Raw genomic sequence first — 24,377 nt, 5'->3', positions numbered from 1 at the left:
AATCTCTCTCTTTTTTTAGATGTTTATTTATTTTGAGAGAGAGAGAACCGAGGAGGGGCAGAGAGAGAGGGAGAGAGAGAATCCCAACTCACAAACTGTGAGATCATGACCTGAGCCAAAATCAAGAGTGAGACACAACTGAGCAACCCAGGTGCCCCACTTAAAATACCTTTATTGTAAATATTATTTACAATATATTTATTTTCCCATATATACATACTATATCAAGTCGGTTAAGGGAGTCTTAAGAAGAGGCTCCATTTCCAGCTAACAGGTTCGTGTGTCTATTTGTTGTTAGATTGTAAAACTTCAGAAAAATCTCAAATGCTCATGTTTTTCTGAAGAAAGATGAGATTTCTTAGTGAATATCCCACTAACTGACTATTAAGTAACCAATCATCTTTATGCTGTAGTTTAAGATTTCAAAGAGAAATGTAGTCAGGTATATTAATGTAATTCACTCTCTAACATTGTCTGCTAGGAGAGAGCCACTCTCTTCTCTGATTGACTGTCAGGGGAACCTCAGGATATCTCTGGTGTAAAAAGCAAACATCCTTTTTAGCAAATAGCTAGATATTATGGTAGGAAGTATGTAAATCATCTTGCTTATTTTACCGTCCATCCGGGCAGAGATGGAAACATTGTGAGCTGGGAACATTGAGTTTCCTTTTACCTGTATCTTTGCCTTTTAGAAGGTATCTGTTAGAAGTCGTTAAGGTAAATGGATTGCTTCTAAAACTGTGAGCTGAGCTATAGGGCAGCATTTCTATTTACTTAGCTTTTTTTTTTTTTTTCTTTTTGTATTTGCTGTTGAGAAAAACGGAGTAGGACCTAAGCTGTTCATTCATTAAAGCATATAGTTTGCTTAGAATCCTTTTTAGTTTAGCTGAGAATACTGTTCATGGCTGTTTCAAAGTGTATAGCTAGATAATTTATAAACTCAGTTTCATGTCCGTTATAATCTACTTACTGGTGCTCCTTTCTGTACTGTATTTACCAAGCTCAACCATAGTTTATACTTCTAATGAGAAAGATTTGCATGAAAAAATCTTTTCTATGCACAGGTAGGGGTAGAAGATACATTTTCTTCTCCCTCCTTTCCCAAAGCACCCAAGCTCCAAATTTCAAGATCATATATTCTTTCCCCACTTCTAATCTAATATTAAATCCTATTGATTTTGTCTTCATATTTTTTCTGTTTATTCCCCATTTCCTGTCACCATTGTCATGATCTTAGCTCAGGTGTGTATTAGGCCTTAGCTTCTGGGAATACCAGCCATAATCAAGATGAAACTTTATATTGGGTGCAATCTTCATACTACCTGAGTCACTGCAAAAGCTTTAAATAGGTCTTTTATGTATTCTCTTTCTAAATTATATTAAAAACACTATTGCCAGTTTAATTTTGTTTAATGCTTCATTCTGGTTTGAAAGACCCTAATAGTGTGGCCTTAGTTCCCCGCCAACCCCCTTCCCCCCCCCCCCCCGGGGTTATCTCACATTAATTCTCTTAATTTTCATTTTTCTTTCTTTCTTTCTTTCTTTCTTTCTTTCTTTCTTTCTTTCTTTCTTTCTTTTCCTTTCCTTTCCTTTCCTTTCCTTTCCTTTCCTTTCCTTTCCTTTCAAGTAAACTCTATCTCCAACATGGGGCTTGAACTCACAACCCAAGATCACGAGTTGCATGTTCTATTGACTGAGCCAGCCAGGCACTCCACTCTCTTAATTTTCTTAATTCTCTAAATTTTGGATACATTTATCTATTATATATGTGACCACAATCCCTGGCCTTTCCCAGCTTCAGTGGTTATGTTGTGCATTTCATACAGAAATGCTTTTTTCCCCATTGTCCCGTATGACAAAATGTCTTCATCTTGTAAAGCTCACTTTATTATTATTTTTTAATTTAAATTTTAGTTAGTTGACATACAGTGCAATATTGGTTTCAGGAGTATAATTCAGTGATTCATCACTTACATACAACACCCGGTGCTCATCACAAGCTCCCTCCTTATACCCATCACCCATCTAGCCCATCCCCCACTCACCTCCCTGCATCACTCTCAATTTGTTCTCTGTCATTACAAGTCTCTTACGGTCTGTTTTCCTCTCTTCTCTTTTCCCCCCACATTTTCATATGTTCATCTGTTTTGTTTCTTAAATTCCACATATGAGTGAAATCATATGGTATTTGTCTTCTCTGATTGACTTATTTGGGTAAAGCTCATTTTAATCCTCCTTCCTCTTTGTCTGGTCCTTGGAATTTGTTCTCCAGCATTAGCCCTTACTATATAGCTATCCAGTCTCTGCCCCTACACATTCTGAATTGCTTGCCTAACAACTTAAAAAGGGAGCCAGAGGTGCCCAAAGCAGTCATCAGGAATTGGGCCAGCATACACTCTGGTACTCGGCCAATTCTTGGACCCTGTGAGTTTTCTGCCCATCTCTGTCCTCTTGTCTGTCCATCTCCACACCAATTCTGGCTCTTTGGTATTTCTACTTGTTCTCTTAGCATTTGATGATTGATTCTCCATTATAGTTTTTTTGCTAAATGGTGCTTTCCTTTTTTCCTAAAGTGGATTTTCTTAGGCAGAATTCAGTCTTGCCCGGGGCCAAGCCAGAGGGAGGTGGTCAATCAATTATCTTTATTTACACTTTTTTTTTTCCTTTTTAAAATCAAAAAAAGTTTCAGTTGTGTGAAAATACATGTAACATAAAATTTACCATTGTAACCATCTTCAAGTATATAGTTAAGTAGTACTAAGTATATTCACATTGTTGTACAACCAATCTCCAAAACTCTTTTCATCTTGCAGTCTTTCTTTATATTTTTAAATAGCTATTTACTTGTTTGCTTTATTTACCTTGCCTGTTAGACTGAAAGTTTCTTGAGAATAGGGCAGTGTTACTGAGTTTTGTATCCCTTATCAAACTGCCTGGTATGATCAATTAATAATTGCTTCATGAAGTTGAATTGATCTGTTTTCCCTATGTTCTCACCTAACGTGCCTTCCACAAGAGCCCTACTCTGCTAACAGACCTGGATCCTGCCATCAATGAAACAACAATTTGAAAACATTTCCACTTACATAAGCAAGGGAGGTGAACGTCCACAGTTAGAAGTTGGCCTAAGGAGGTTTTGCTTTAACTGCTACAGGGTGCTGTTGTCTTTGTTCTGAGAGGTAGGATGAAGCCGTTTTATTTATTTTAAGAAGGCAGAAAGCCAGGAACACATAATTGAAAGGAAGTTTCTGTGCTGGCATATTATTATTCTAACTAAGATGGTAACAAATAAATTGCAACTTCCTTTTGTTTGAAGTGGTGGACAGGAACTGGAGTTGAACATTTTACACTCATGAAATTGCCAAGTGACAGCTACTTTCACAATTCCTTTTTTGAAAAAAGGCCTATAAATTAGCACTCTTCTAGGCATATGTTTCATTACATAATTGCCTCACAGAATTATACTGTGCATGTGACTAATGTCTCCAGATTTAGGGGAGACCCATTGTGTTCCTGCTCCCCTTCATACCTCTGAAGACTCTCAGAGGGCTTATGTCTTTTAACTGTTTTTATACATTTATTTATTTTTGGGGGGGGGGGGCAGAAAGAGAGGGATACATAGAATTAGAGACTCCAAAGCAGGCTCTAGGCTTTGAGCTGTCAGCACAGAGCCTGACCTGGGACTCGAACCCACAAACCGTGAGATCATGACCTTAGCTGAAGTCAGACGCTCAACTGACTGCGCCACCCATATGCCCCAGCTTATGTCTTTTCTGGTCATCTTGTTCTGATTTTCCACTTCTGAAATTCTTCTTTTTGCTTTGCATTTTGTCTCTTGTGGCCGTTCTCTATCCTCTAGCCAACATGTGCCCCAAAGCATCCCATTTTCCTTGATTTCTCAAAAATACCACTGGTGTTGTCTAGAAGAAATACTTAAGTGGAAAAAAGGAAGTAGCACAAAGGTGGAGCTTACTTACATCATAATGGTGGAGAAAATTTTAAATTAGATATTTGGAACACTGTTCTTAAACTTCATTAGCCATTCCTACCACTGGAAGTATTTTGGGGACTGACTTCACTCTTCAGTATCCATGGTCTCCCGCTATACCACTGATTACTTCCCATTTCCTCCTCAGTCTCCTTCTGCTAGTCAGTTCTTAGAATATCACATTCCCTCCAAATTTAGTCCACTGTTTATCTTGTCCAAATTTCTATCATGCCCTAGGACTGTCATCCCATAATTATAATGACAAACATTTTTTGTTCGTTTTTACTAAAAAAGATATTTATCTCCTTAAAAGTAATTCAGTTTTTCAAAACTTTTATTTTAGAACAGTTTTATATCTACAGAATAATTGCAAAAATTGCAAAAACAGAGTTTCCATGTACCTTGCCCCTAGTTTTCGTATTAGCATCTCACATCAGTATGGTTCATTTATCATAATCAATGAAGCAATATTGACATATGACTATTAAGTCTATACTTTATTCATATTTCCTTAATATTTTCCTAATGTCCTTTTTTCCCCTAAATGCCAGGATGACATTCAGGATACCACTTTACATTTCAATGTCTTGTCTCCTTAGACTCTTCGTAGCTGTGACCATTTCTAAGACTTTCTTTGTTTTTGATGACCTTGACAGTTTTCACGAGTAATGGTTGAGTATTTTTTAGAATGTCCCTCAGCTGAGATTTGTCTGATGTTTTTCTCCTCAGTAGACTAGAGTTATATATTTTTTGGAGGAAGACCCCAGATGTAAGTAAAGAGTGATTTTTTATTAATATGGCTTATCAGTGTTGATGTTGACCTTGATCACTACTTATCGCTAATAAATGTACAAGTGAAGTAGCAATGGCATGAGAAGAACAGCATGGTAATCAGGGGTCATATATTTCGAGAAAGTGAGTCCTAATCACCCACCATTTAAGCTACCTAGACTAGTAGAGATGCTAGCTGAATAAAGGGGATTAAGAATAAGAAGTAGAATTTTTCACAGAACCAGAACAAACAATCCTAAAATTTGTATGGAACCACAAAAGATCCCAAGTAGCCAAAGCAATCTTGAAAATGAAGGGGAAAAATGGAGGTATCGTAATTCCAGATTTCAAGTTATAGTACAAAGCTGTAGTAACCAAAATAGTATGGCACTGGCACAAAAATAGAGACATAGATCAGTGGAACAGAATAGAGGGCTCAGAAATAAACCCATGATTATATGGTCAACTAATCTTTGAGAAAGGAGGTAAGAATATGCAGTGGGAAAAAGACAGTCTCTTCATCAAACAGTGTTGGGGAAATTAGACAGCTACATCCAAAAGAATGAACCTGGATAACCTTCTTACACCGTACAGAAAAATAAACTCAAAATGGATTAAGGACCTAAATGTGAGACCTAAAACCATAAAAACCCTAAAAGAGAGCACAGCCAGTTATTTCTCTGACGTTGGCCATATTTCATTTTTCTAGATATGTCTCCTGAGGCAAGGAAATAAAAGCAAAAATAAACTCCTGGGACTAAATCAAAATAAAAAGCTTCTGCATAGCAAAGGAAACAATCAACAAAACTGAAAAATAACTTACTGAACAGGGGAAGATATTTGCAAATGATGTATCCAATAAAAGATTAGTATCCAAAATATATAAAGAACTTGCACAATTCAACACCCAAAAGAAAAGTAATTCATTTAAAAATGGGCAGGAGACATGAACAGACGTTTCTCCAAAGGAGACATCCAGATAGCCTACAGACACATGAAAAGATGTTCGTTATCACTTACTGTCAGAGAAATGCAAATCAACACCACAGTGAGATATGATCTCACAACTGTCAGAATGACTAAAATGAAAAATAAAAAACAGCAAGTCTTGGTGAGGATGTGGAAAAAAAAGGAGCCCTCTTGCACTGTTGGTAGGAATGCAGACTGGTGCAGCCACTGTGGAAAACAGTATGGAGGTTTCTCAAAAAGTAAAAAATAGAATTACCGTATGGTCCAGTAATTCTACTGCTGGGTAAATACCTAAAGAATACAAAAACACTAATTCAAAAGGATATATGCATCCCTATGTTTATAGTAGCATTATTTACAATAGCCAAGATATGGAAGGAGTCCAAGGGTCAATCAATAGATGAATGGATAAAGAAGATGTGGTGTAGATATATACAATAAAATATTTCTGAGCCATAAAAAAGAATGAGATCTTGCCATTTGCAGTGGAATGGAAGGACCTAGAAAGTATAATGCTAAGTGAAATAAGTCAGAGAAACACAAATACCATATGATTTCACTAATGTGGAGTTTAAGAAACAAAACAAATGAACCAAGAAAAAAAAGAGACTAACAGAACAGGCACTTAGCTATAGAGAACAAACAGATGGTTATCAGAGGAGAGGTGGGTGGGGATGGGTGAAATAGGTCAAGGGATCAAGAGTACAGTTAGTTATCTTGATGAGCACCGAGCAACTTATAGAATTGTTGAATCACTCTACTGTACACCTGAAACTAATATAACACTGTATGTTAACTGCACTGGAATTAAAATAATAAATAAACAAACAAATAAATAAAAGAATAGGAAGTAGAGGAAAGTGATAAGAATCAATTGTGTTTCAGGGCGCCTGGGTGGCTCAGTCGGTTAAGCGTCCAACTTCGGCTCAGGTCATGCTCTTGCAGGTCATGGGTTGGAGCCCCCCATTGGACTCTGTGCTGCCAGCTTGGAGCCTGGAGCCTGCTTCGGATTCTCTGTCTCCCTCTCTCTCTCTGCTCCTCTCCCGCTTGTGCTCTCTCTCCTCATAAAGAAATAAACATTAAAAAAGAAAAAAAAGAATCAGCTATGTTTCAAGGACGAGCTGCAGTGGCAGAAGCTATAGTTTGTTCCACCAACTTTCTTCATCTTGTAAGTTTTTCCAAGGAGGAAAGACCAACTAGAATTCTGGAAGAGTTCTTCCCAGATGAGGTAAATTCATTATGTGAAGCAAATGGATTCAGGCAGCGTGAGAAGTGGATTATAGTGGATACTGTGTTTTGCTATTCGGACTGTACTTTGAGAACTGAGACTCACATTTGTCCAGCTGCCGGAGCACTGACATCTCCCATCTGAGTTAGCCCTGGGAGAGGAGTCCAACTATTGTAGAAAGAAAACCAACTCACTTGATTATGCCTCCACCATGGGAGCAAGCCACATCCCGTGTCTAATCAATGTAGATGATACAAAGCCCTCTCCCCTGGCCTCAATTAGGGATATCTCAGAAGGGTCATCCCAGCTTCAGTATTCCTTGTGAAATTGTCTTAGGCACCTGTGGCAGCTGTATTGTTTTTCTTCTTAACCAGCTGTCCAGTCCTGCTTCTCTTACTCCCTTGGAGATGGTGTTCTGTGGAGCACTTCCCAATAAGCCACCTGCATGCAGATCTCTATCTGGAAGTCTGTTTCCTGGGAAACCCAACCTCTGACACACAATGAAGAGACCTGAGGATATACAAAATTATTTTAGCATGTCTCAACATTCTCTCTACCATATTACCTTAAACCTTAAATGGTAGGAATAGTGGGTTGAAGAAAAGAAAATAAAGATGGCATAGGGAAAAGATGAAAGGATTGGAGCCTTGTAGTAAGAGTGAAACAGAAGTCAGAAGACATAATTCATAATGGACTGAGCAGTACTCCGAGTCTTAGAAAGAGATAAAGTATGATGGAAGTCATCCTGGAAATTATTGAGGGGATTGGAAGAGAGTAATACTGAGGTGCTGTATGGACGAGCTTGATGAAGAAAGAAATTATCAGGTTCACTTTACACTAAACTAAATGTGTAAATGCTAATCAGCACACAATGTCTTGGTGGGTTTTTATTTCTTGTGAGGTCTCAGTCTGCCTATTTTTGCAGTGTGAAAGATTCTAGATGGTCTTAATGGGAGGATTTCGGTCCCATCCTACAAAGTGGGGGTGGGGAGGGAGGTCAGCTGGTGGAGAAGTGAGTAGATGGGATTTTTAGTTTCTGTTTTGTTGCTAGAGGTTAGGATGACTTAACTGTTGCTTATATCACACTTTCTTCAAGTTAAGTGAAATGCTGTCCTGTCAAAATGCCAGAGTCATGCTGTCCCTCCTAATAGATCCCATGCTGGAAAATTCAGTGGAGCTCTTCTCTGTCACTTGAATGATGGCACTTCAAATGATGGATTCTTTTCCCCTTGGTCTCACTGTCATAGTGATCAGTTTTTCCTGATCTCAGAGTCTTTGTCTGGCAACTCAGTGTGCTAATAGCAAATGAAATTGATCACATAGATGTGTTATGTGCTATTCAGCTAGTCTGTGATCTTTGGGAGGCAGGGTTCTACTATGTTCATTGCTGGTTGTCCAGCCCTCTGCTAGATCTTGGCTAAGAGTAGGTGCTTAATAAATTCATTGTATGACAGAGTGAATTTTGAGCAAATCACTCAATGTCTAAGATCTTCTGTTTCCACATCTATTGAAGTGGTAAGAAAAGTCTCACTTTATTTTCATTATCTATGCGAAAATGTTTTAATACTTAAAAAGAAGCAATCACATGTAAAATTAAATCCATTATAAAAAGCCCTGAATCGAATGATTTAGACTTAAAAAGGAACATCTAGCCCACTCTCTCATGCAGCATAGATTTCCTTTCTGTTGTATGCCTGACAAATAAGCTTCTGCTTAAGTAGTTCTAGTGCCTGCAACCCAGTACATCCTTGTAAGCCCTGATGTTAGAGGTCTGTAGAGCAGCAATACATGAAATTTAATCCTAGGATCAGTAGCATCAGCCCAAACTGGGATTTTGTTAGAAATTAAAAATCCCAGGGGCACCTGGGTGGCTCAGTCAGTTAGGCGTCCGGCTTCGGCTCAGGTCACAATCTCGCGGTCTATGAGTTCGAGCCCCGTGTCGGGCTCTGGGCTGATGGCTCAGAGCCTGGAGCCTGTTTCAGATTCTGTGTCTCCCTCTCTCTCTGACCCTCCCCCGTTCATGCTCTGTCTCTCTCTGTCTCAAAAATAAATAAACGTTAAAAAAAAAAAATTAAAAATCCCAAGCTGTATGCCAGACCTGAATCAGAATCTACATTTAACAGGCTTTCCCAATAATTTATATGCATATTATAGTTTGAGAAGTATTGCTCTAGAGTTTTTTTGTTTGTTTGTTTTTGGTATTGATTTGAAAGCTTAGTTTTATGCTATCCACTTATTAGCCTCAATTTAGTTTCTTGCAACTTTACGTGAGTCTAGTCTCTAAGTTATTCCACATGGGAACTGTTCAAATCTTTGAGGCAGAATCCAGGTTGTTTGTTGGCTGGACTCTTTCTAAACTGTGCAAGGCTGGAAACTTTCCTGTCCTGAGCTTTCCCATGGTCCCTTTGTTCTGTAGAATTGTTTCAACAAGAATATCAGAGCCTGCAACTGAAGGATTTATGAAAGCAAAGGCAGGCTACCTCATCCTTTTGCCTGTGGAATGGAAATGAACAAGAAAGGACAATTGAGCTGATTGTTTATACATTCAATCCTTAGGGCATATAAACAGGACGCAACCACTTATCTCGCCCTTATTGATTGTTTCCTATAGATTGTAGCATTTTCCTAAATTTTCTATCTTCTTAGGGATAGTTCTTCAAACTCAGTCTTCTTTTTTTCTAAACTAAAAACACCCTGTTCGTCCAACTGCCTCTTGCATGGCTGGGTTGAAATGTAAACTTTTTGAGAGAAGGGGATGAAGGCTTACTCGTGTTTTGTTTGTTTGTTTTCAATTTCAGGTTAAATCACTGCTTAGCACATAATATGCTTTCAATAAGTAATTTTTGAATACACAAACGAATTAATGCGTGGGAGAATGTGGTTGCAAGACCTTGGTTGTCATCTTTACAAAACACATTAATGTGTCACTTTCTCTGACAAGATGTGGCATCATGGATTGGACAGAATACTCCACATGTTGCACGACTATTTGAGAGCAGTGGTATTATTAATTCCCCTAATTTAGAATTGATGCTGAGATGAGCTCAGCCTGATCATGACAAAAGAGACTATGACTGCCATCATTATGGTGGTTTGGGTTTAGAAAGCCAAAATATACATCTACAAAATTGATTCAACTTATCAACAAGACGGAATTTGCTTTATATGACATCTTTAGAGTTCTTTCCTTTTGGACCTGCGGGGCTTTCCAATGTTAGGAAGGCTAACTGCAGAGGTCTTTTTCTCCTTCTCCCTTCCATCACTCTTTGCTTCTTCGTTCCTCTAACTGTATTTGAAGCTACTTCCCTCACCTGAAATCACTTTTTGTCTCAGTATCACTATGAAAAAGACTACGGATAGAGTAGTAAATGCAGAGTAGATGGATAAACATAAGGATCCAAGAAAGATGATAGTGAAATATGACATTTGCTGGTGTTGGATATAATAACCGGTAGAAACAGAGGAATGGGAAAAACAGACTGGCTCCTTTGCCATGGCAACGATGAGTGCATTTATTATATAAACAGAAGGAGGAAAGGCAATTATTCAGTCCCTGTGCTTTTCTCTCCTAATACTCCAGTTCTCCTGTTTTTAGTCTAGATTCTCAAAAGATGGTAGCCAGTTATCTTGCAAGGACATTGATCATTTCCTTCAATGCCTGAGATGTGCAGGAATACACTTGACTTCCCAATATTTTATTATTAAAAATAAATAAATCAAGGATTTCTTTAAAAGCTCATCAAAGGATAGCTTGTGTTCTGTTTCATCAAGCATTGAAGCATGCCCTCTTTAAAAGTTTGTATCTTTATTTTGATACAATAAACTTATAAACAGGAATCAAGGTACCATTTTCTTTCCAATTCAGTACATTTGAACATTGTCTGATTCATTCATGTATGTCTCAGGGATAAATGGTCATCAGTGAGTGTCTGACAGGGAAACACTAAGTGATTCTAGTTTAAAAGGAAAATCAATGTGCACTGAGTAGCAGTGCTTCAAAGATAGTTCAAAAAGGTACTTTTCAAAGGTACTATGTCAAAATGCACCTGGCGTCCCAGGTACTGGTGGGAAAAGGAAAGCTATTAAATGCTTATGATAGTGAAACAGTGTGTTTTAGGAGCTAGGAAATATGGGAAAATAGATGGCAAACGATATACAATCCACACAGTGGATTTTCCAAAGAGAATGGCTGTGTTTTCACAATATTCTTCCCTTTTTTTTTTTTTTAAACGTTTATTTAGTTTTGAGACAGAGAGAGACAGAGCATGAACGGGGGAGGGTCAGAGAGAGGGAGACACAGAATCTGAAACAGGCTCCAGGCTCTGAGATGTGAGCACAGAGCCCGACACGGGGCTCGAACTAACGGACCGCGAGATCATGACCTGAGCCGAAGTCGGCCGCTTAACCGACTGAGCCACCCAGGGGCCCCTATTCTTCCCTTTTTGAAGGAGGTGGTGCCAAATTGAAGTGTGCAGAGTTTCATTTAATATACTTTCCAAATAGTATCTAGAATTTGCAACATGAACTGTAGGATAGGTAAGTTGATGAGGCAAGAGTCCTAAAAATAAACCAGATTTCTGGGTACAAATATTAGCCCCACTATTTATTAGTTTTGTGTGACTTCGGATAAGATACCTAATGTCTCTGAGTCATAGTTTCCACAAATGTACAATCAGGACAGTAAGTCCTACCAGAGAGAGGAATTGTCAGATTTAGCAATTAACCTATATAATGCAGCCAGCTGAGCACCTGGTATATGATAGGGCTTCAAAAATAGGAACTATATTTCCATTCTCATTGTCACTTTAGTTCAGATCTTGGGAATGTCTCTTCCGGGCATTCTAGCAGCTTCCAGTTTTCCTTGTCTATAGTCCTCTCATTTGTCCATTTTGCTTACTCACTAGTATTTATATACCATTTTCCATACAATCTTCTTTAACTTATACTTAATATTGTGCCATGGCCCAATTTCCAGAGTAGAGTTCATACTTCTTAGCATAGCATTTAAGGACATCCGTGATCTGACTCCAAATAACATCTCCTTTATAAAGACCTTGTGTACTATTGTCCATTTCCTCTGCATGTCTTGAATTTTTTTCTCTCCATAATTTTACTCACGTTTCCCCCTCTAACTACAACACTTTCCATTTTTACATATTGGAATCCTATTTATGCTTTAAATTCCAGCTTCAATGCCATACCATCCATGAAATTTTCCTTAATCCTTTAGCCAGAAGTGATCTCTCTACTGAAACTGCTTAACAATTCTTTATATTAATAGTAAATGCCTATGCATTTGCATAATGCTAAGCTCAACAGATACTTACAATTTGGATATTATGTAACCTGTCTAGAGTAGTTGACAATACAAACAACTCCCCATCCATTTTCTTCTTTTGACTTCCAAAAGCTGGGTTTCTTACTTCCTCTCTGGCTTCCCCGTCTGAGTCTTCTCGGTGGGTGTATTAGTTTCCTAGAAGTTGCCGTGAAAATGTACCACAAACTGGATGGCTTAAAACAACTTACATTTATTATTTCCCAGTTCTGGCTTCTAGAAGTCAAAATCAAGATGTTGGCAGGTCCATGTTCCATCTGAAGTCTTTAGGGGAGGATCTTTCTTGACTCTTCTAGCTTCTGGGAGCCCCAGCCTTTCCTTGGCTTGTAGCAACATAGCTCCAGTCTCGGACTGAATCTTCACATCTTCTCTGTCTGCAACATTCTTTTCTTGGTGTCTCTACTTTCTCTTCTTATAAGGGCCCCAGTCATACTGGATTAAGGCCTATCCTAGTTGAGAATGACCACATATTAATTCGATTATATCTGCAAAGACTCTATTTTCAAATAAGGTCACATGTACAAGTATTAGGTGTTAAGACATAGCTTTCTGGGAAAAACAATTTTACTGATAACAATGGGGTTCCCATCTTTTGCCTCTTTTTAAAGTATTAGGGCTCTTCAGAGTGATTTCCTAGGCTTCTCTCAGCAGTAATTTAAATAATGACAAAAACTAAAAGAAGTTTTTAGCACCCAATATGGTGACTCTCAAGACCCAAGAATCCAAGTAGGATGCTCAAGATATAGTCTTCTGATGTATTTTCCTAGACTACAGCTACTTTCCCTTAGCTTTTCTTTTCAAAGCACATTTACGATGGATTCTTTAAAAAAATTCAATGAGTGTTATTTTTAAAAAAGAGAAGAAGAGAATTTAATAAGTCAACATTGAAAATGTGAAAGTTATATGAGATAGATATGCACTGGTCCTCACCTTTTTTTCCTTCACGTAGAAAACAAGAAATGATTCCCCACTGGGAGCATAATTGTTACGGACTACTGAATTTTTTTCTCCTCCAACATTTGTATGTTGAAGTCCTAACCTCCAATACCTCAGAATTTGATTGTGTTTGGAGATAGGGCCTTCAAAGAGGTGATTAAGTTGAAATGAGACCATTAGGGTGGACCATAATCTAATCTGACTGGTGTCCTTATAAGAAGAAATTTGTACACATTCAGAGACACCACCCAGAATGTTAATACAGAAAAGATTAGAGAGATGAAGGTGGGGCTTGATAAGGAGGGGAGGGAGAGAAGGAGAGAAGAGGAAAAGAAGAAAGAAGAATGGAAGAAAGACCAATTTGTTGGTATCATTTGTGTCATGCTGAGATTCGACTACCCCTGCACATTTCAACTACATAAGCGAATAGATACCATCCCTTCTCCCCATACTCTTTTTCTCCTTATGCTGATTTGGGATTCTGTTAACTTGAATGCAAAGCATCTGACTAACCCATCCTTCTTACCCGTTTTGGTTCTTTTGTTTACATCTTCTATTGAGGTGGCATTTCAGAGGACATCTTTAGCAGTATGGACATTTATCTGACCTCTCACAAAGGTAAGTAGGTGGAAAGGTATAGTTCCAAGATTTATCACCAGATTTACCTGTGATTTATCCACCACAAAAATTCCTGACTGCTCTTTGTGTGATCAGTATGTTGAGTTATGAGTAGCCTTGAGGAGGAGAATGCCCTGAAACTCTCTTTTTGCAGCCCTCATGGGTAGACGCTCATCCTATCCCTAACTGACGCTTTTCTCAAACCTTTCAGAATAGAGCATCAGCCCCTAAACCTTATTGCACATTGAAATCATCTGGGAAGCTCTTAAAAATCCCTAAGTCAGACATCTGCTTTGCAAGAAAGTTTGGCAGTTTCTTATAAAGCTAAATATAATCTATCATATGATCCAGAAATTCCTAAGTATTTACCCTGTTGATTTGAAAACTTATATCCACACAAAGCCTCCATGTAAAATTTATAGCAGCTTTACTCATAATCAACAAAATCTGGAAACAACCAGATATCCTCCAGTAGGTGAATGGATAAACAAATTGTGGCACATACATATAGTGAAATACTATTTAGTAATAAAAAAGAATAAGTTATCAAGTCATTCAAGATACAGATGAATGATAAATGCATATGTGAAAGTAGGCAGTCTAAAAAGGCTATATACTGTATGAGTTTATGGCACATTCTTGAAAGGCAAAACTATAAAGACAATGAATGGATTAGTCATTATTGAAGTTTAGGGAGGGTGAAGGTTGAATAGGTGAAGTATCCATGAGCATAATGGTGGTGATAACTTTCTGTGTGATACCGTAATGTTGGGTGCCTGATACTATGCATTTGTCAAAACCCATAGATCTCTGCAACACAAAGAGTGAACCTTAATGTATGTAAATTAAAAAAAATCATTTGGGAGGTCAAGGGATCCCAGGACGGAATATAGAATATGACAAAACAATCTAAATATGTTACAAATGAATGAACAAAACCTCACTGCCAGGATTTGAGGAAAAGTATATTGACCTAAATAGCCTTGGAAATGAGTGGCAGCAACTAGAAGTCCAGAGGAAAAAGGAATTGTACATAAGCACTCTAGTCTAGTTGATGAAGTTTCCCATGGGGGAATGGACTAGCAGTTCTGAAACCAATATACACATATACCAGAATTAAACAATTAAGTAAATGGATATTAGGAGCCTACAGGTAGGCAAGAGGAGAGGCAGGAATGATCCTCATGGTTCTTGATAAGAGTTAGAGATATTAGTATGAATTCTATGGTATAGGTGTTTATATATAGAAATATTTATAGATATGTATCTATATGGGGATTAGGTATATGCACGCATATTTTTTTGCTCTGTCAGATGAAAGGGCTTAGAAACAAGGACACATACATACCCATATGTTTATTTCTAATACTATTGTCCAATGAAAGGAACCAGGAATCCTTGGATAAACGGCTGACTATAGAGGAAATACACAAGATGAGCCTGGAGCATCTTATGGTGCCAGAAAGTATGGAAATTCCAAAAAAAAAAAAAAAAAAAAAGAAAACAAAACAAAGGAAAACAACCACACACACAACAGTTCCCAGTGATGGGGTGTACCAAAGGGAAACAAGAGCCAGTGAAAGGAGTTCCTAAAGACCAAAAATGGAGCAATGTGAACAAACAAAATAAATAAAATAGCACTGGATTCTAATCCAGAATATAAATAAATATCTATGAATCTATATTGATACAAATAAATGCTTAAATCAATAAATAATCGTGGCAGAAATAGATCATTTTCCCATGCAGAACTCCAAATAATTTATGTAAATCCTTTGTCCTCAAGGAGGAGGAGCCTGGGGTGCCTGGGTGACTCAGTCGGTTAAGCGGTTCAGGTCATGATCTTGTGGTTCATGAGTTTGAGCCCTGTGTCGGGCTCTGTGCTAACAGCTCAGAGCCTTGAGCCTGCTTCGGATTCTGTGTCTCCCTCCCTCTTTGCTCCTCCCCTGCTCATTCTCTGTCTCTCAAAAATAAATAAACATTAAAAATTTTTTTTCAAGGAGGAGGAGCCTACTTCCCACTTCTGAAGTGTGGGCTGTGCATGTGATTTTTTCCCAGAATACAGGGTGGAAAGGAAAACAAACAAGTACCTTTACAGCAGAGAAGCCTGGTAAATAAACACTGTGTCTCTCAGGTGATCAAGGTCAACATTAACAGTGATAAATCATATTGATAGTATGTACTCTTGACATGATGTGATGAGAGTAACACTTTCCCTCTGTGGTCTTCCTCCCTATATAACATAGAAGCATAGTCTCATCATCAGAAAAACATTAGACAGACCCAAACTGAGAGATGTCGTACAATATACCTGACCAGTACTCCTCAGTACTATAAGGCCATCCAAAACAGGAAAATTCTGGGAAATGATCCCAGCCAAGAAGAGCCCAAGGAGACATGCTAAAATGTATTGTGCTATCCTGGATGGGATCCAGGAACAGAAAAAGAGCATAAGGTGACTAATGGAAATCTGAATAAAGTATAGATGTTAGTTTAAAATTATGTATCAGTATTTCAAGATTGAGTCATTGACTGTGACCAATACACCATACTAAAGTAAGATGTTAATTATAGGGGAGATCAAGTATGACATATATGGGAACTCTACTATCTTTTTATTTAAAAAATTTGTTTAATGTTTATTTATTTTTGAGAGAAAGAGAGAGAGAGAGAGACAGAACATGAGCAGGGGAGGGGCAGAGAGAGAGGGAGACTCAATGTCAGCAGGGAGCCTAATGTGGGGCTCAGACTCATGAGCCCTGAGATTATGACCTGAGCTAAAATAAAGTTGGACGCTTAACCTAATGAACCACCCAGATGCCCTGGGAACTCTATCTTTACGGCTTTTCTTTAAGTCTAAAATTCCTAAAATAAAAACTTTAAAAAAATATCCTTTGCAAAGTTTTACCTCTACCAATTAAACCAGTATTTCTGGGGTGTAAGCCAGGCATCAGTATTTTTTTTTTTTTTTTTTTTAAGATCCCAGATGATATCAATGTGCGGCAAAAGTTTGGGAAACTCTCTGGTAGGAGAAGTCTCTGAGGCCGGAGGCTATTATATTTTGGCATTAATTCACTCAAAATGTTCTGAACTAAATAAAAATGTCGAGTGTTGCTTCTATTTTATAGCTTTGTGAAGTTGAATTTTTAATGAGTGTGATAAAAATAAAGTACTAGAACAAGTTGCCCATTTGAACACCACTTGACGTTACACTATTAGATACTGAGCCACTAAATGACCAGTGTATCAAGCATATAATTACAAGTAATATTATATCTTAAAATAAAATTTCTCTTGTAATTTTCCTGCAATTGAAATGAAAAATGACATTCACATGTACACACTTTGCTCTGCCTGGTCCCTGGCCCCTCCACCAGAGAATGTCTATATGCTCTAGTGGACCCACAGCCCCATCCATATTTCACCCTTTTTGATCTGTTCCGTGCCCCTAGAGGCTGTCTGTGGACTGCAACACCCAGGGCCCCTTGCCCTTGATTTCCAGTTGAGTTCAGGCAGGATGGAGGAGATAGATGTGGTCTTTTTAGCTTCACTCTCTCCATTCTTCATCATGGCAGGCCATGGCTGCCTTTGTCCCAGATCCAGCTCCTGTTGTCTCCCGCTCTCACTTGGCTCCAGAAACACTGTTCCCTTTCCCCACCCCTTCAGGCCCCAGAGAAGTAATGGCTTCCTGCTGTGGCTATTTCTGGGTAACTCATATCCCCTGTTGGAATTTTTAAAATTTTGCCCACACCTCTGTAAATAGTCACTTGACTGAAGTACTTTTCATTTAACCCCTCTAAGGGTGCCATGTGCTTCTTGTCAGAATTCTGAGTGATTCAATCAGTGTATTGTTGTCTACTCTTTCTTCTTGGGAATGATGACCGCCTCCCCCCACTTTTTTAACTTGACATAATATACTGCTTACTTCTTTGGCCTTAAAAACGCTCTTTATTTTGTAAAATGATACTGATAGTAGAGAGCATTATTTTCCCTAAATCCTTTCTTGGCAAAAGAAAAAGTTGGCAAGCCTGTGCTGGTTCACCACACATTTTTGAAATTTCATTTGTGAAATTTCATTTTTGAAATCCAGAGCCTGGGAACCATTGATCTAAGTGAGTGTTTGACTTTGAAACATGAAGGGAATTCAGCTGTATTTCATCTTACCACAAGAATCTTACAAATCTGGGGCAAGTGGCCAATGTGAACGATGTCAAGGCAGGCACTCAAGTTTAGTTGTTTACATAACAGGGTCTCAATCCTGGTAAAGAGGGAAATAGCATCAGGGGAAAAATAGAAGGAGGTTTAAAAGCCAAAATGGTTGTTTTCTGCCTGTTTCAGTACTGCATTTCACTGTCCCTCCAACGGGGGAAGCAAGAGAGGAGAGGGTAAGAGCGCACCTGGAAGTTTAAACAAGACGTTTACAGGACTCTTCCGTGAAGTTTGAGTGACTAAGAACTTTTATGTTCACAGATCCAGAAACGTTTGTATTTGCACTAATCCAAGTCCTTTTTATTATAAATAATTGCAGAAGCTCATTTATAGATGACTCCATCACTAAGCAACGGGCTTTGGATGTTTGTATTTGTTGGTGTTTTAAATTCAATGTGTTTCATAATGTCAAGTACAGCCAATTTGTAATTGAAACAAAATTTCCAAAGTACCCAACGTTTGGGCAGGGTAGAAGAACATAGGGCGTTATTTATCGTAGTTCAGTCTCCTTGACTTTAAAATTCTTCTTTGTTGGGAATGTAATATCCTCTTTTGTTGTGTCATATCACATTTAATTTTGACTGCAGAGACATTAACACATGACTTTTTTAGCTTTCGTCTGTTCAAAAATATATTTTTTGTTTATGTTCTCATTACTTCTTTTCTCTGTGTTTAGCTTGCGAAAAAGACACAAAGTAGTCTTTTGAAATTCATTCTTTCCTTTATGCACTTTTAAGAAGGAATTTAAAAGGGCCAGATAGCTTAGTCATAGAGAGAATTTTTTTTATGCAGTTATAATCCAAACAGAAGCTACTATCCATATTTCATGGAAGAAGAATTGGCGAACCCAATAATTTTCTTTCTCTTTACATTTCTACTACTGAAACAAATTAATAGAGACTTTAAACACTGACTTATTTCTTCTTTTATCTGATAGTAGAACCCACTGATGAAAAACTGGGGAACGATCAGTAGCCATGTTTCCCACCTCGGGGAGAGACATAGTAAAAAGGAATGAAACCCACTCATACTGAGCAGCAGAGAGAAGAGATGGAGAAGGCTAATGGTAGTGTTAGAGTTCATGAAGACCAGCTACGTGTCTGCTCTTCTGGTTGTTTAGTTGCTCAACTCTTCCTGATTCCATGAAATAAAAATGCCCATTCTTGGCTAAGCTATTATATTGAGTCAGCCATGCATAACTTGAATTAGCTTAAGCAAAAGGAGGGAATTAAGGAAAGATCTTGAGGCCGAGTTGATCAACTAAGCTTCATGAAGGCGGGAGAAAGCTCTCTGGGAGGGACTCAGAGCCGTGGTCCAAGAGGTGGGTACCATCAGGATTCACTTTTCCCTCATGTGACCCCTGCCCCTCTTCTGCCTGGACATCATGCTCTCTGTGGAGGAATGTTTTGATATATTACTTGCTATGTTTTTCCCCAGTACTCCTCGTTTATTTTCCCTATAGCACTCTTTCATCGTGGGCATTTTTTTGTTTCCATTGCCACAGGAGATGTGATAATAGACTGTGTCTTGAGTCTCAGAAACACAGACTGGGAGTGAACTCAGGCTCTGAAGATTAAGAGAAGTATCCTAAATTAGGGGAAAAGAAGAAAGCCAAGGGTGAAACAAAGAGAGCTAAGTTGGTACACCGTTGAGAAAGAGGCCCTGCATACTGTAGATGAATCCTTCACTAATCAACACCCTGTGAGTGTCTATGTTGTTTGGTGTCTTAAACTGAATGTGTTTTATAATATCAATTACAGCCAATCTATAGTTGAAACAAATTTTTGAAGTATCCTGTGAAGTTTATATCTGAGGACTGAGCTCGATGGGGGAGCAACAGACACTCTCAATGTGTGGGGGAAACCTAAGAGTGGAGAGGAAGAGTAGAAAGAGTGGTTGCCCTTTATCCTAAATAGAACTAGGGATGGAGAGAAGACCCTAATGGCTCGGCAACTTGGGATAGCATGGGGCAGCATGTCTGTGCAATGAAGGCAGTCAAATCTGAAGTAGCCTTGCAGAGTTCCAACTTGACTCACTGAGGTGTAGGGACAGTAGCATCATTCCTGAGAATATCATGGGCGTGCTTGTGGGTTAGAAAGCCTTGCCAAGGTGGCCATAGCCCAGGTAGTGGTTGGAGAATATTTCTCGATTCACTTCAGAAAGGCACTAGGGGCAAGCAGGGAGAGTCATTGATCCTGAAGTGACCTTTGGCATGGACCCATGTAGATCAACATCTGAAAAACAGACAGGATGAGGAGTCCCATGTGAAATTCAATACCTGACCAAGGATCAGAGCTTTTGCTTATATTGGGCCCAGCTGATGTTTCTCTTACTGTCTCCTGCTTAGAAGTTAGAAGAGAAGTTAAGGGGAAAAAAGAGGAACGTGAACTCATTGAGGTTTGGTTTCTATCCATTGGTAAAACAGGATATCACTGGAGAAATGGAGTTCAGTTGCATACAAAAATTGTCACACTTGCTGAACACCTGCTTGCGTGGCCTGATTTTCAAATTATGTCTTCTCCCCCAGGCTGAGATCTTCCATGTGGCAGAGAACCTGGCTGCTGGAAGCTGCCGCTCACAGCCACACTTATTCACCACCATAGGAGGGGAAAATGCTGCTGAACCCTTTGACGCCCACCCCTTGATCCTACCGACCCAGCTTCTGTTTGAAAAGCTTCAGAGATCAATGTTCACTACCCATCTATTGGTGTTCCCACCCCATAGAACTGTGAGATACTATGACAAATCCACCTTGGGTTTAAGTCCCTATGGACCTTAATGGAAAGTGGCCAGTATTTCTGATAGCCTCGGTGATTGGAACACACATACTATAAATGAATTTTCACATAGCACAAAGCCATGTGCAAGGTGGCCTCTGAAGCCAGGATGCTGTAGCAGATCCATGTGCTTGGAATCCGAGGGGCAGCAGTTTGCCACCAAAGGAAATACTGTGACCAGAGGAAGAGAAAAGGGGGAGCTGGCTGGTAAAATAGTAAGTCTCCCCCACAGTCTGTACTGGGTAGCTATCTAGTAGGACCACACTAATAAAGGTTTCCTGGCGATGCCTGGGTGGCTCAGTCAGTTGAGTGTCCGACTCTTGATTTTGGCTCAGGTCATGATCCCTGGCCATGGGATTGAGTCCTGCATTGGGCTCTGCACTGAGCATGGAGCCTGATTGTGATTCTCACTCTCCCTCTCTCTGCCCTGCTCCCCCCTTCTCTAAAATTTAAAAAAGAAAAAAATTAAGTTTTCTTAATATCACATCGATATGATGAAGGTAAGTAAAATAATTAATAAGATACTGACTGTGTCTTTTATGACCCATTGGTTCAGAACTAGAAACTGGGCTCTGAAACAGAATAGAACAAAACAACAGTGACAACAAAAACACTTAGCCTTTTCATTGTAAACATGTGTAAACTCTGTAGCAGTTCAACGATGAGATTTGGCTTATAGGCCATGAATGGGCCTGGTGGTTTTTGCGCTCAAATCTCATTATATGCCTGCAGAGAACAAAGTGCTTTGTGCTATGTGAAAATTAGTTTATAGTATGTGTGTACCAATCATCAGGATTATCAGAAATACTGGCCACTTTTCTTTAAGGTCCGTAGGGACTTAAATCTGAAATGCATGTCTATGAAAACTTCATTTTGCTGCATAATTATGAAATGATTCTAGCCAACTGTTTATTCATAGCAGCCTTTTCAGGCAATAGTCTAGGAGTAATTTCTCTACATTTCTTCTCTTTCTCCTTGTCCTTCTTCTTCTTTTTTCTAAATAGGCTCCACACCCAGTGCAGAGCCCAACATGGGGCTTGAATTCACAAACCTAAGGTCAAGACCTGAGCTGAGATCAAGAGTCAGATGCTTCACTGACTGAGCTAGCCAGGTGCGCCACAACATTTATTTTCTTAACTTGAGTTCTTATTATATTCTTTCAAATGCAAGGAAATAATAATTACTTTGGCTTAAGTATAAAGTCTGGAGAATTTTGTAATCTCTTTTACACCCTGGTACCATTTCTGATAAGGAGGTAAATAGATGATAAATATATGAATATAACACTTTGTATCCTGACAAAAATACTGACAATGCAAAAAAATAAATTCCTTGAAGAAAAGTCCTATTTTAGTCCAAGCTCTGGTACTAATTTTAACCTTGGAGTTAAGTAATTTGTATCCTTGGTACTAAATTGTAAGCAAACAATCCAATTAACTTGCCTTTCAACTCGAAACAGTTTTTTGATCACAGCTGAAATAGCTACTATGAATTTCCTTGCTGTTATGTAGCTTTTTAGGCATTCAGGATAATAACATTTCCTCCACATTGGAGCCAGTAGCATCTAAGGACAAGAATAAGTGTTCCAACAGATTAGGAGCCTAAATGAGTTACAAACTGGGGCAACTGCCCAGTGAGCAACAGCCAACAGTAACTGGGCTGCCCTGGGCTTTAAGGTGTATCTGAAAGGATCTAGATCCTGGGAGTCATTTCCAAAGAACATGTAATCTCACACAGATATTTTCAAGTGGCTTTTTTTTTGGGGGGGGGGACTATAAAGTAACATATGATTATTCTGGATCACTTGGAAAGGTAAAAATTAATGACTAAACAAACTCATCAATTTCTCAATCGAAAGATACCTCCTGGTAACATGTTGTCATATTTCTCCTCGTTTTTCGTGTGCATATATATTTTAAAATTCATTGAAATTATATTACATATATAATTTCTATGATATATATTCTACAGAAATTTAGAATAAAAATTTCTTTCTGGTATGCAAATTTTAAATAGTGCTATAGGTAAATAATCATTGTACAGTAATTATCCATAAAATAAAACATTTTTTGCTTTTGTTCTTTTTAATGAAACAAATCAAAAATATACTATTTGTCTATTTTATTTTATTATTTATTTCATTTTAGTTTTTAAGTTTATTTATTTTGACAGAGTGCACATGTACCCATGAGCTGGAGAGGGGCAGAGGGAGAGGATTCTTAAGCAGTCTCCACTGGTCGGCCCAGAGCCCACTGTGGGGCTCCATCTCACAAACATGAGATCATGACCTGAGCCAAAATTGAGAGTTGGACATGTAACCAACTGAGCCACTGTGGAACCCCAAGCCTCTTCTGTTTTAGTCCAATGCATATTCATTGAGCCATCCAAGATACTGTGATAAACTTTTAGGGGATAGAAAACCAAACATTAATAATAATACATCATTTGTCCTCAAAGGCATTTATGTAGGTATATACACAACTAACTGGGTGATGATAAAATGGACACAAAATAAATCTCTAAGTGATCATGGACCATAGCTACCATAGTTCCAATTGGAGAGCTTATAAGGAAGAGTCAAGTTAGTTGGATCTTGGAATATTGGCTAAGATTTCGCCCAGCAGATGGATGATGGTAATGGGTGATGGTTGAAAGAGGGGTGTTGCGGAATGGAGTAAGAACATTTAGGATGGAACAGCATGAACAAAAGCAAGAAGTGGAAAAAAAAAAAGCAAAAGTGTGTTTAGGTAACTAGGAGTTGTCTTTCATAGTGGGAGAAAATATTGGTCAATTAAATCTCAGAATGCATTTGAATACCAGAGTGAGTTTAATCTTTAAACTGTAGGCAGAGGAGAACCACAGATACTTCTGAGCAGTCCATAAAATGATGAAGTCTGTATGTTAAGAATATTATGTAAGACCTAAAATTCCTACACGGAATGATATATGGCCATTTGGGTGTAGGTAGGTGTTCAGGTAACCGTTTAGAAAATTTAGAAACTGTTTAGATATTTAGAAAAATATCTTTTTTTTTTTAAAATGTAAATTGTAGATATGTTTTTGTTTTTCTCACTGCACCCCAAGAATACTTGTTTAGAACTCTTAGAAGAGCATAAGGGTGGCGACGGCGGGGAGGCAGGAGGGGGAAAGGCACCAGCCAGCAGCCAGGCCAGCGCTGCTCAAGTTTCACTTTTAGTCTGTGGGTTTGCTCCCCCGCCCCGCGCGAGCTTTCCCGGGATAAGTAGCGTTAGCAGGCAGAGAAGAGCTCGGCGCTGCACGGGTGGAAATTACGGATGGGCCTCGGAAAAGAATGAGCACGGCTTCCCATCTTAGCTCCTACCACTATCTTGGAAGCTGCCAGAATTCTGGAGTGTATTTCCCATCGAAAGTGTGAAAAAAATCAATGGACACCCCAGGAATGGAAGGTGGTTTGCAGACGTGTTACTTTGGAGGCACTGTTTGAACCAGAAAGCCTTCCTGTAGAACCATACCGTGGGCCACTCAACCGACCCTTGGGTAAACTCTGCCGTACCCCCACACCATCCC

General features: G+C 38.7%; 1 long non-coding RNA gene across 4 annotated transcripts in view; it reads left to right on the top strand.

Moving 5' to 3' along the window:
* LOC128774854 (uncharacterized) overlaps positions 1–23,864 on the top strand; it is a 35,560-nt gene extending 11,696 nt beyond the window's left edge. For 2 of the 4 annotated variants that reach the window (XR_008419310.1, XR_008419313.1), the window contains 3 exons: positions 19,559–19,755; positions 20,582–21,942; positions 23,004–23,864. This is a non-coding gene — a long non-coding RNA (uncharacterized LOC128774854). Of the gene's footprint in view, positions 1–11,296; positions 13,846–19,558; positions 19,756–20,581; positions 21,943–23,003 lie in introns of those variants that run through there. The other 2 variants (XR_008419314.1, XR_008419309.1) reach the window with 2 other exon arrangements.
* Positions 23,865–24,377: the final 513 nt, after the last annotated feature.

Source organism: Panthera pardus, unplaced genomic scaffold, assembly GCF_024362965.1.
Source record: "Panthera pardus isolate Hobbes unplaced genomic scaffold, ASM2436296v1 HiC_scaffold_11, whole genome shotgun sequence".
Classification (NCBI taxonomy): domain Eukaryota; kingdom Metazoa; phylum Chordata; class Mammalia; order Carnivora; family Felidae; genus Panthera; species Panthera pardus.
The sequence above is the reverse complement of the archived record's forward strand: the minus strand, read 5'-3'. Positions and strand labels throughout refer to the sequence as shown.